At 33.8% G+C, this 13,017-nt stretch overlaps 1 protein-coding gene across 19 annotated transcripts in view; it reads left to right on the top strand.

The window, feature by feature from the left end:
- The window catches only part of LOC143246261 (protein FAM117B-like), a 212,070-nt gene that overhangs the window by 124,597 nt on the left and 74,456 nt on the right, over positions 1-13,017 (top strand). For 2 of the 19 annotated variants that reach the window (XR_013025893.1, XM_076492698.1), the window contains exon 1: positions 41-325. The exons of 16 other annotated variants lie outside the window; for them this stretch is intronic. The gene's annotated coding sequence lies outside the window, so the exon portion shown is untranslated. Of the gene's footprint in view, positions 1-40; positions 326-13,017 lie in introns of those variants that run through there. One more of the 19 variants, XR_013025890.1, reaches the window with a different exon arrangement.

The following is a 13,017-nucleotide window of genomic DNA, read 5'->3' as shown; positions in this document are numbered from 1 at the left end:
GTTACGTCCAAGCTAAAATTGGTGCGAACGAGCACAAGGGCCGAGCTAGCAGCGCCGGTTGGTCGAATAAGTGCGCGTGCTCAAGACGCTTTCTGTGCAGGCTCTCTGTCGTTATGCCCAGTCTCTCATGGCGATGCAAGAGATTGCTGAGATAGCATTTTAGGCCCATAAAAATGAAGTACCCTACCCGCATAGGGAAGAAGGAAATATACTTAGAATACCTGTGTTTGTTTCAGTCCAGACTTTGGCCCTGGTGGCCACAGTAATCCGTCCGTTCTTATAACTGCATAGGCTGACGTATAGCAGGTCTTGTCGTCAGATATGTGTGAGTTATGATTGTTTTTTCATTATTCCGAAATACTTTTTACTGTATAATGTTTGTACAGTGAAAATCATCTTGTGTATATTCGACTTTACCAGTCGGGTTATGTGTGCGTTGTAATCTGCCATTGCGTTGTGTGTGTAGAATAAAATTGAAGAAGAGAGTATAAGCGAACAGATTAAGAGATATGTGATGTTGCGTTTTTGTGTATATTTATTTACTTTTAGGTTATTTATTTGAATACTCAAATCCGAAAGTATTTCAAGTTGACACGTGCCCAGCTCATTCCTCTTCTCTCCTAAGAACGTGCTAATATTAGAAGTTTTAAATCTTTCCGAATGGGTATCCATTTGTGTGACCTTCATTATGTCTAATTTCTTTTTTTTTTTTGACTGACTGCATAAAATGTGCCGTGAATGTTTTTCTAGTGTCGCAACTCTCTCGTGGCATCTGCTTGCAATATAATGCACGCTTTTCTTTTTTGTCGAATAATATCTGAACAATAAATTGATGGATTTTGCTTTTTAACAGTTTATGTTAAGAGTTGTGAGTTCTGTACAGTGTTTTACTTCACAGACTATTCTGAAAGGCTAAACAAAAAACTGAATGCAAACTTATTATGTATAGGCATAAACCATTAGGAATAGTGATTAAGACGTACCATCTATGCTCACTGTTTTCAGGTGTTTTATACAATGGTCGTAAAACCTTATATTAACAAACAATACATGAATCGTGAAGTTCATACCATCTCGAACATTTGTATGTGATTGATTGAGCATGCAACATTCTCAGAGAATGTTTTATCAGTAATTTACGCACAAGATGTTTAGTTACCCTAAACGACTGTGTAAGCTGATATGTGATAAGATAGTTTAATATTTGTAACACACTTTGAGGCCTCGTTAAATGGTTATGGCTGAGACGATTTATTTATTTATTTTGCTACATACGCTTTAGGATGTGTATACATAATCACTAAGGTTTCTCATGCACGCCATCTACGAGAAGTGTTATACCAGTCTGGCATATACTAATCGGTATAATCATTAACATTCTCTTATAACGCCTTGTGATTATGTTAAGTGCAACATTATTTGCTGTGTACATATGCTGAAAACAGTATTTAAATGATAAGTGGCACGTAAAAAACAAAATCTGCAACGAACAAACTCGAAATGTAAAAGCACTTTGAGCTGCTCTAGTGAATCAGTGTGTTTAAATCTTAAGGTTATAAAATATATTTAATTATGAATAATATTAAAATATAATATTATGTATTAAACTCTGTTAGGTGGCGAGTTAGTAAAAATGTTTTTTTCACTACGAATAATCATAAAACCTAATTAAGTAACAAACTATTGGATAGTAAAAATAATTTCACTGCAGATAATTGTAAAATAGAATTAAATTACATAATTCCATTTGTTAAATAGGAGGTAATTAAATTAGATTTATTTCACTACGAATAACTCACGAATCGACTTACGTTATCCGTAAAATTGTGTATTAAAAAGCAAGGTAATAAAATGTATTTTATTCCAAAATGACATAGCTGTTTCTGCGAATTACCACTGGAACCGGTAGGTCTACACTTTACTAAAATCCGGAGTTCGATTCCCCGCTGCAGATAACCCAAAGTGGCTTTCCTCAAAAACAAAGAAAACATTGAAAAAAACGTTCAACTAATATTGAATTAAAATCTTAACAGCCATCATGCTTTCTGGTAAATTTTAATTTCTTGTCAACGTTCATGTATAAAAATAATATTATGATGGGAGTTTTTGTTTTTGCTTGAAAATCAAATAAGTCGAACGTACAAATTAATAAACGTCAAGTTGTTGATATTCTCTCGTCTACGACGCTGTATCAACTTAATGCACTTACTGTTTTTTGGCATCGTTCTAAATTTGTTTTCAATTGTTCTCTATTACCTTTAAGTTTGTTTTTGAATTCCGTGCATAGCTACACGAGGGCTATCTGTGCTAGCCATTCCTAATTTAGCAGTGTAGGACTAGAGGGAAAGCAGCTAGTCATTACAACCCACTGTCAACTCTTGGGCTACTCTTTTACAAAAGAATAGTTGGATTGACCGTCACATTATTACGCCCCCACGATTGAAAGGGCGAGCATGTTTGTGACAGGGATTTGAACCCTCAGATCACGAGTCGAGCGCCTTAACCACCTGGCCAGGCCGGGCCCCTTTGTTAATTATACATGCTTTTTGTTTGTTCTGTACAATATTTATATTAAAGTCTAATGCATTTTCAGGAATAATATAAATACAGGTTAGAAAGAGGTTGCCTGCATGTTACTTCTGACAGTATATTTCGTATTTTCAATATACGAATATTATATATATTAGAGACAATAGTACCATCATTTTTTTATCTAAGTTCTTGTTAGAATTTAACTATTAAAGCAACCAAAATTTTCTAAATAGCGTTAACTTTTCTAGTCACAAAGATCATTTTGATTGCAAAAGTTTGAGTTTTATCAAGCAGGTTGAAAAACATACACCACCATGCTAGTACAGCGGTATGTATACAGATTTACAACGCTAAAATCAGGGGTTCAATTCCCCTCGGTGGGCTCAGCAGATAGTCCGATGTGGCTTTGCTATAAGAAAACACACATAAACGCACCAACCTATACTGCTTTTCAACAAAGATTACTGAATAGCGTTAGCTTTTTAGTCACCATGAACACAATTTGGATTTCGAAATTTTGAGTTCCATTAAGCAGGTTAAATAAAACACACATCACGATGATGATGGTAAGCAGGTCTATTACAACAGTTTCAAAGAAGTAGTGAGGTTAACTCTGTACGAAGTTCAATTGCTTAGTTTTGTAGTTCTTGAAGAATAGGTTTCGCTTAGGGACTAAGGTATAAACAATTGGATGTGGATATTTGAAACAACTCCGGTTGTTAATGTACATTCCTTGTTAATTAAAACCCTGGTTCGCGCACAATATGCAAAGTAAGAGGTAAAATAGGAATTTGTCAAGAAATTTTGCTTCTCTCAGGTTTAAATTTAATCTTTTATATTCGAGAACTTCTGGTATTTTCTGGGAAAGGAATGAATATACGGATTATTACCTTTAAGACAAAATATATGAACACTTGTTAGATTTTACAGATATAGAAAATGTTAAACCTAATTTAAAATATTAAAAATATTACAATCGAAGGATTGAGTGGAGGCGTTACAATGTGACGTTTGGTCGCAGTGTTCGTATGTAACGAGTAACTAGGGAGGTGGCAGTGAGTGGTTTTAACTAACTGCCTTTTCTCTAGTCTTATGATTTCAAAGTGAGGAAAAGCTAGCGCGAATTTCAGCAATTAGAAAACTATATCCTTCTTTAAATCAAGTAGTTTAAAATATTAATATAATTGTGTCACAATATAGATAGAATAGGTATGTAAAAATTAAAACTCCGACAAAAAATAAGCACACGGTTATTCAAATTCTTGATATTTTAATGTAGTGTTTTTGTAGTTAAGAGAACTGTTATTTATTTACAATTTTATGAACTTTAACCCATTGACTGAGACTGCTCTAAACGCGCGCGGAATTTTTGCAAACCGTACTCCATATACGGCACACTCACTCACATTCGACTATTGGAGGCGGATCGGACTCTACGGCGAATCAGCAGTTAGTGGGTTAATATATATTTTTGTGTGTGCATTTTTATGTGCTACTAGGTGTCTCCGACAAAAGATTTAATATACCTGTTCCCGTGATTCGCTTTTAATTCAAGATTTAAAATCGTAAAATGCATAAATAAAGACATATCTATCTTTTAAGCCGATCTAAGCCCACATATATACGGTTCTCGTTGACGGAATATTCACTTTGAAGGTTGATTAATTTGTTACCATTTGAGAGTTACTCGCAGCGCAATTCATAAAAAAAAAAGTGAGGGGGGCTCTGTGTTTCACTTTGGTAATTCGTCATCACTTGTAACTATTTGCTTACGAATGTAAAACATTTTATCAGGGAATGCCAGAAACAAAAATAGCCGTAGCTTCACGAATATCTGTTAGATGTTTACTAAGCTGTTTATCATAAATGTGAATATAATAACACATAGACTGTTTGTGATTGGTTGGATATGTATCTGCGTTATTAAGTTTCTTTCAGAAGGTTGTTACGAACTCACTCAAGAATGATATTTTAAACTGTTTAGTATTTCGGTTGTACTGAGGCATGGAAGTGTGGGCTTGTTATCTGAATTTTGTATATATCTCTGTGTGTGTATTGAAACTTTGAAGGAAACGAATTTTTATTTCCAATTAAAAGTGTGTAGTTCAGGATCATATCTGTGATATAAATCATGGATATATAGCAAGTAGGAGTTGAACATGGCATCTTATTTGGCAAATAGCCAAAAACTGTCTCATGGGCGCACACGACAAACAACACCAGCTAGCCCAAGTTGTGTCTAATGTAACTAAGTGGAAAGACACGATTACTTCAAACTAAATATTAAGAAATAAAATTAATGTTTTATTTAACTGATAGGTCTTACTTTATGTTTTCTCAGGAAAATAAATAATTATACCCGTGCTTCGAATGTTTTACATATTCGCGCAAAGCCGTACAAGGGCAATCTGCGATGGCTTTCTACGATTTTGAAATTACTTATTGGACGGAAGTTAGCTAAGACAACAGCACCCACCGCCTACTTGTGTATTACTCCAATGGAATACTCTTAATATAAGCGTCATTTTTATAAAGCATCCACTTTCCTTAGGCTCGTATTGTGTGATGATTAGGAGAACTTGACTCGCAATCTAAGGATTGCGGGATTGAAACCCGTCACCGAATATGCTCGTTATTTCAGTAGAGAGAGCGATATGATTTACCAACCAGATCAATCCCACTCAAGAGTAAATGAAGGTGATGTTGACCAGCTAGCTGCCTTTCTTCTGGTCTTTCACTTCAAAAGTAGGGATGGCTATTGGAGATAGCCTCGAGGCTGCGCGCGAAACTCAACAAGTTCACGGCCGCTAAGGGTGTAGCACGATCCTGCTATAACGGGACCCGAACCAAAGTCCCTCGTATTCATAGTCTACGCTAACTACCAGGCCATCCCTTTATGTCGGTTTCATTTTTATTCTTTGTAGTGACGACATATTATTTGTTAATATCCAATTTTTAATCAGTTTCAAGAACTTTAGGTTAGAAGCTGAAGGATATTTAAATATCGTTTCTTATCACTGTGTAAAATAGTATTATTTAAACAAGTATCGTTGAAGAACGGCTTTATTTTGAAAAAGTAAACATAACGCTAAAAAAAATAGATGGTGACATCACTTTTACATTTAACTTTTTCTAACACAGTATTGGAAAAATGTGTTGTATGTGTTAATATGCGTTGTGATTTTGCACGTGAATATCGTATTTTATATTTTTTATGTTCTTTATTACATATTTTTTGTTAAAATATGTTGCTGAATCATTCCCAGATCCTTTGTTTCTTAAAATGTATTTTCTTTGTAATATGTCTTGCGATCCGAGTTAGTCTCGGGTACCTTTTTTGTTCAATTATATTTTATGTGGGCAGTATATCCTTGGATAGGAATCGGCCTTAGGCAGTTGTATTTGTTACAATATGATTTCTATGTAATATATCTCGGGATCGGGATCTCAGTCAGTGTTCTTAAAGTTTCGTGGGTAAAGCCGTACCTTAACAGAAATACACACACGCGCATGATGTAAGAGTCGAAGCATTTTTTTTCACGCTGTGCAAATCTATCCATTTTGGATACTATAAAATTGTGCAGTGTGCCGCAGGCAGGCAGGTTGCGCCTCCAAAATGCATTTGAATTTAAAGTGCTCTCTTATTGGTTATCGCCTTTATAAATGCCATTTGTGAGTTTGAAATATTAAAAAAATACATGAATAAAAATAGATTTTAAACCATGAACGTTGACTGTGCAGTTCAATATCTGCAAAACTTTCATTTTAACGGTATAAAAAACAATTCCTTATTGTCAGAATGGTGCCTTACCTCCTCAGAGAGAATGACTCATGCTCTCCTTACCCTCGGAGAACGCCCTAGTGATTGAAAACCTTTGGTCTAATCCAACAAAACCATTGATTTATGAAATAAAAAAGTTCTACTACCATCCACAATTATCTTTTTGTGATTAGACAGGAAATAGCCATCAGGTTTAACCGATTTTTCAAATTGAAATAAACGTACGCCGCCTGGTTGTGTCATTTATACATCGTTACATATAAAACAACACCATTTCCATGCTTCTAAATGAAATTAAAAAAAATCATTTTAATTTCGGCAGTTAAAATTGAATATAAAAAAAAACAAATCGCACACCCATATGATTGGTAGATAAATCTAGGACACAAGCTACAAGTTAAAAATGCATTCTGATGGAAAGAATATTTACAACAGTACAGCGACACCTATCAGATTTAACCTCTCTCATGAAGCCTCACGTTTAGAAGTAACATAGAATTAACATTTAAGAGAAACCGTTTCGTTAGTTCTAGAATAATTTCATTTTCCGACTTGGAATTATGTACTACAAGTTTTCTGAATTAATTATCTTAATTTTCAAATGTGCAATTTTTTGTTTATACGAAACCAACTTAACATTCTTAGTATCTTGAAATTTGGACATGTCACACAGTAACAGTTCATTGTTGTTGTTTTGAATTAAGCACAAAGCTACACAATGGGCTACCTGTGCTCTGCCCACCATGGGTATTGAAACACGGTTTTTAGTGTTGTAAGTCCGCAGACATACCGCTGAGCCACTGGGGGGCCAATAACAGTTCATCCTAAAATTAAATTCTGATAAATGCTGAAAAAGTTTTATATATCGGGATAATTTTCCCCTAAAGTGGTGCTTAAAGCTGCCTGGAGGAGTTACCTGTTTTAACCATTTTCACCACTATACAGTAATGTGTTGTCCGTCAGACAGTCAGTAGAAATTAAAATGACTTCAGTAAAACGTGTTTATGTTATAAACCAAGAAACATATTAAGCACTCTTTAGACTGCAATATACAACAAAGCATACGCATGTGAACTTCAAAATAAATGAATAAAAATAGTTGTTACTCTTAATGTTGATTTTATTTACTCTTGAAACACAACAATTTGGGAGTGACCATTCCGGAATATGTCTGGTTCTAAGTTTTCTGATAAAATATTTTAACTTTGCTATTTAAAATGTTTCTCCCTTGTGTAATGTAATTTTCGGAGCTTGGATGTTGACTTTTGAGTGTTGTTAGCTCATTCGTTGTCTTCAGTTGTTTCTATTTACAGTTTTGTGTTTTATTTAGTGCAACTGTTTTCTCGCAGGTGGCTGGCTGTAAACGATGGTTGGTAGTTTGTATATTGGCTGTGGCATTTACATCTGCTCGTCATTTTACTTTTAAATTAATTCCATTTGTGCGTTTTAGAAAAAGAGATCATGTCCTAGTCAGTGTATCGTTGCTACTCCTTGCACCTGTATATATCTTCCTCACAATTATACTAGTACTAACTCTGTATATTACTTGTTTTGTGTTCAGATGCCCCCCTCCTAAATTTCTTCTTTAAATCAAATTGTGAATTTAAAACACCCATGGAATGCTATTAAGAATTCGTACTTTCATTATTTATAAAGTACGTTATATGTCGGAGAAACAAGCAGCAAAATGGAAACCTGAATTAAAGAATACAAAAAACAACAACCTCTTCGCAGATTTTTGAACACTGCGAATCAAATAAACACAACATAACCGTAGAAAACACCAGCATACTAAGTAGGGAAACAAGTATAAACAAACGCAGAATCAAAGAAGTTCTCTTACATAAGAACTCAATCGGAAGTTAAACCAATATAAAGGAACACCTTGAAACCTATATAATTAATAACCTAACAATGCTCCCTACAATCCTGTACCCGTTTACACTCTCGTTCTTAAGAAACTTTGTCACTTTAAGATGACCGAAAAAGGTCGAAACGTTGTTTTGTACTTCGTTTCAATTAAAATGTTGATATCCATACCAGCCATCTGTAAAACAGGGTTCTTACCTTCGTTTTGCAATAGCTTGTCAAGTTAAAAGTCTGTGAATGATAAATCTTACATCTAGTTAACCTTCCTTACCCCCAAATCGTTTTTAGCATGTATCAGTCCAAAATAACTTTACATACTGGACTTAACCCAAAAAAACAGTTCAAACTTAGTTATTAAGACGGTTGAAATGAGAGTTAGAAACAGTTAGAAGGTAATACTTAGAAGTCCCAGGATGTACAATTGTTTCTCTCTATAAACAAAATATTCTACGGGTTTAAGATAAAACATAACCTCCCCATTGGCTTAGCAGAACGTTCGAGGGCTCATCTAGCTAAAAACTGGGTTTGGATATACGTGGTGGGCAGAACACAGATAGCCCATTACGAACTTTGCGCTTAGCAACAGTAACTTTTTGTGTCGAATGTGTTCTGGTGTTACTTGAAACCTGTTTTGAACATTTTTGTACTGTCATAGGCTAATTGAAGAGTACTTAATTTGATAGGAGTTTAGCGTACACACAATACTTTAATCGTGTGTATTTTATTTAACTATATTTGTTACGAACACGGCTATATTAAGCCATGATTTTTTCGTGATTCAAACTTTAGAAGTTGTTTTTAATTCGTGTGTGATTTCATATTGAAATAAATCAGTCCAAACTTTCAACTGCAAAACACTTGTATTAAGCACTGTTAAAGGAAATTTATCATTCCATCAAGGCCAGTTGCATTCTTCTTGATGTCTTTTTCGGTTGTATTTTTGCTTCTTGTCCGAGGTGGAATGAGATGCTAAGGTTGGATTTTGCTTTAACGCCCAAAATTTACAAACAGAATAAAACCTAAGGCGTTGCTTTTTTTCAGCTAATTACAAAGGTTAAAATTATGCAAATTTCCAAGTTTCACCTCATTTGAAATTGGCAAATGTTCAGTACCCTGGTAATAGGTATGAACGCGCAATAACAGAGGAGTAGATATTTCTTTGAATAACTTCGTCTAGTAAAAAAACAACAACAAAATGTACATCCTATTATGTAGTTGTATATTGATAATTTCAAAATAATGTAATTATGACAGTGGTATAAGTAGTATTAAAAGTTTAGTATCAGTGGTATGTTTTGTTGTAAATGTGTGTTTTACTTTATAATTAAACTACGAAACACACATTTATAAGAAATAAAAAAAAAGAGGGGGTATCGGATCTGTGATGACGGGTGGAAAATGTTTTAGTTTTAGGAACATAACAATTTGTGCAACTGATGTGGCCTTAAAATGAAATACAGTGTTTTCACCTTTAGGTTAAAAAAATAAATCTAAAACAGGTTCCGGACTTTGAGAGATCCGGCAAATTTACCACTGCACACGTTCCCGCGTGTCTTTGAATGTCTCATTTTCCGTTAACCTTATAAAATCGAGTCGTCCCATTCTATTCAAGTGAGTTATTACTTACTTCTTGGCACGTTAAACATATGGTGAATCTCATTTATATGTTTAAAAGACTCTACCCGTATTATTCTTATGCAGCTAAGCGATATACAGATTTTTATACCATCCAGCATACGTCATATAGTACATGTTCTAACTCTTGGATGTGTTCTGTACTTACCAGCATACGTCGTATGATACATTCTGCAGTTATACAGCTTATTCAACACTAGAAATGCGTGATACGTCACTTTTATTTCTGTTTCGTTTTGATAAATAAATGTGCGATGTTCTGATAACAACAATCGTATAGTATTATATGTGTACATAGTATATATAGTATAACATTATATATGTCCTATGTGGAACATACCTTATCTTAATCATACCTTGTATATTATATCGCAGATTAGATTAAATGTACGAAAATATTCAGAACTCGAAACAAAAAATAGTGTAAATAATGTTTTGATGCTTGTCAAACTATTTTTAAAATGCCAGTACTGTATTTATTTTGAAGGTGCTATATATCACGTTTTTGAACCTATATTAATTTCCATTGAAAATGTGTCGTTACTAGGAAATGGTACGTTGATTAATTACTTGCTTGTGATTATTTATCTGAATTTTCATTGTTATTGATTAATGTATTGATAAACTTGTCTATGGGGGGAGGTATTGATTAACTCTAGTCTATCATTTCAAATTTAAAAATGGCTACGCAGATAGCCTCGACTAGTTTTGTGCGAAGTTCGACATACAAAACAAACAAACGAATGTAGAGGTATTACAAAGCAATCAAAAGTCATTTTATATATTTCTCTTTATTCTGTGAAATGTACGCGCTTGTTAAAAAAAACCAAAGAAAACATGTAAGCTTTATTGACATTCCTGTAATTTTACTGGAGATACCAGTTAAAAGGTAAAGTGAATGTCGTACTTGAGCACCTTGAACTAAACTCACTCAGAAGATCGTATCTACAATAGTTTACGTCCTATGCAAGTAAGTAACTCCACGTATCCAGAAAAACTTAAATACCGTAATATGTTTCTATGATTTTCTCCATTTTTATTTTAAAAATTCTCTATTTAACAAGAGGTAAATTTATAACCAACAATGAGTATTATTTGTATAACTTAGTTTAAATGTCATTTCTCGTTAAAACGATATACGCCAAAGTATTGCCGTGAAAAGCGACAGAGGGCTAAGTGTATATTAATATATATCGCTAGTGTAAATACGTCACTGTTAAAAACAACAATCTTGTTCACTTATGAAAACGTGGTTTTCTTTATGTAAAATAAAGTATAAACTCCCAACAGACGCACAAAAATCCAATTAGTATATTACATAATTAATATGATATCACTGCAACTAAACTTTAATCGTTGTAAAATGTAATTATTTCTTGAAATCGTGTCCGCTATAAATTCCTTAATCTAATCGTAGTGTCTTGATACAGGCTATGTAATGTAGCACTAAGAAGAAAATGCACCTCGTCAATCAGTAAGGCTCTTGTTGTTAAATAGATAGTTGCCAGGTAACGCGCTGCATCCATGTTTTAGTGATTCGTTTTATTTAACAAATACAATTCTATATTTTATAAAAACAAGTAGGGACCGACATATACTCAACTCAGCTAGCAATAATAATATACAAAGTTAAAGTATTAATAAAGTAGGCAAAAAGTTGAAGGTGGGGCATGTTAACTAGCTAGCTGCCTTCTCACTACTCTATCACTTCAAAATTAAGAACAGCTAGCATATATAGCCCTCTATTAGTTTTACACGAAATTCAACATAGAAACAAACAAATGTGTTGATATCTTTAACTTAAAAATTAAAACATTTTGTTTATACATTGTTTTTGAATTTCGCACAAAGCTACATGAGGGCTATCTGTGCTAGCCGTTCCTAATTTAGCAGTGTAAGACTAGAGGGAAGGCAACTAGTCATCACCACCCACAGCACACTCCTGGGCTACTCTTTTACCAACGAATAGTGGGATTGACCGTCACATTATAACGCCCCCACGGCTGAAAGGGTGAGTATGTTTAGTGTGACGGGGATTCGAACCCGCGACCCTCAAATTACGAGTCGAGTGCCTTAACCACCTGGCCATACTGGGTCGTATCTTTTCTTTCGGAATTAACTGCTATTACATTATTCTGAGCCAAAGTAGGGATAATTTTTATTTAAAAAAAATTAAATATTTTTATTTTACGTATTTCTTTTGTATTTTTTTAGGTACATTTTTGCGCGCCAATAATACCAAGCGAGGAGTGCGGTATACCCGATTCAATTTTATAACTCCTCAGGATCTCTACCAAATTACCCTCAAATTTAATTATGTGTTGAAAGTAGTGCATCATCCGTTATATAAGAAAATAGATCGATGAGGTTCTTTTTTTTTTTTAAGCTAACTTGAATAAGTCACATACTTACTTAATTAGATGAAAAATTCGTTGAAATATAGAAATTTGGAATAACTCTGAAATATGATTATAGAGATTTAGGCATCTTTATAAGTACTATAAGCTTTATTTTTGTTTCATCGGTAGTGTGTCATTGTTGATATTCAGACATTTTAAAGGCGGTTTTGAATAGGCGATTTTTATGGATGCCAATAAGTACATAATGGACAAAGTATTGCAACACAACTTCTTTAAATAGCGGATTTCTAGAATAATACAAAGAAAAAATTATAATCGGCGATGTCGAAATCCACAAGTACGTTAGTAAAGCTTGCTTTTCTTTGTTCCGTACAGCCTGTATTCGATGAAGCAATAAATTACAACTGTACTCTGACGATGACCGAAGAAGGTCGAAACGTTGTTCGCTCCCCTCTACGTAAAATATTTTCTCAACCAACACGAGTCGTTTTTCACATATATACAACTGTACTTTGTGTACGTTTTATTTTGCGTTAGTTTGATTAGGGTTAAAGTTTACCGTACTTTATACAATTAATAAATGAAATTATAATGTTATTGTACTACTTAACGTTTGGACCGTTTAAAAACTTTGATAATATTTAATATATTGTTGTACAGAATATTTATTAAAGTATGTTTTCATCTCTTAAAATACGCGCGCATACGAAATTAAATTGTAAGGAAGCAAGTATTATTGTAATACTTAATAAACTTGTAAAAACTAGTTTTAATTACATCAGTCTTCAACATTTTCCGGGCGCAAATAGCCTAGTTGCTTTGCGCCATAAAACATCAAAC

Source organism: Tachypleus tridentatus, chromosome 3, assembly GCF_004210375.1.
Source record: "Tachypleus tridentatus isolate NWPU-2018 chromosome 3, ASM421037v1, whole genome shotgun sequence".
Taxonomy (NCBI): Eukaryota; Metazoa; Arthropoda; class Merostomata; order Xiphosura; family Limulidae; genus Tachypleus; species Tachypleus tridentatus.
The sequence above is the reverse complement of the archived record's forward strand: the minus strand, read 5'-3'. Positions and strand labels throughout refer to the sequence as shown.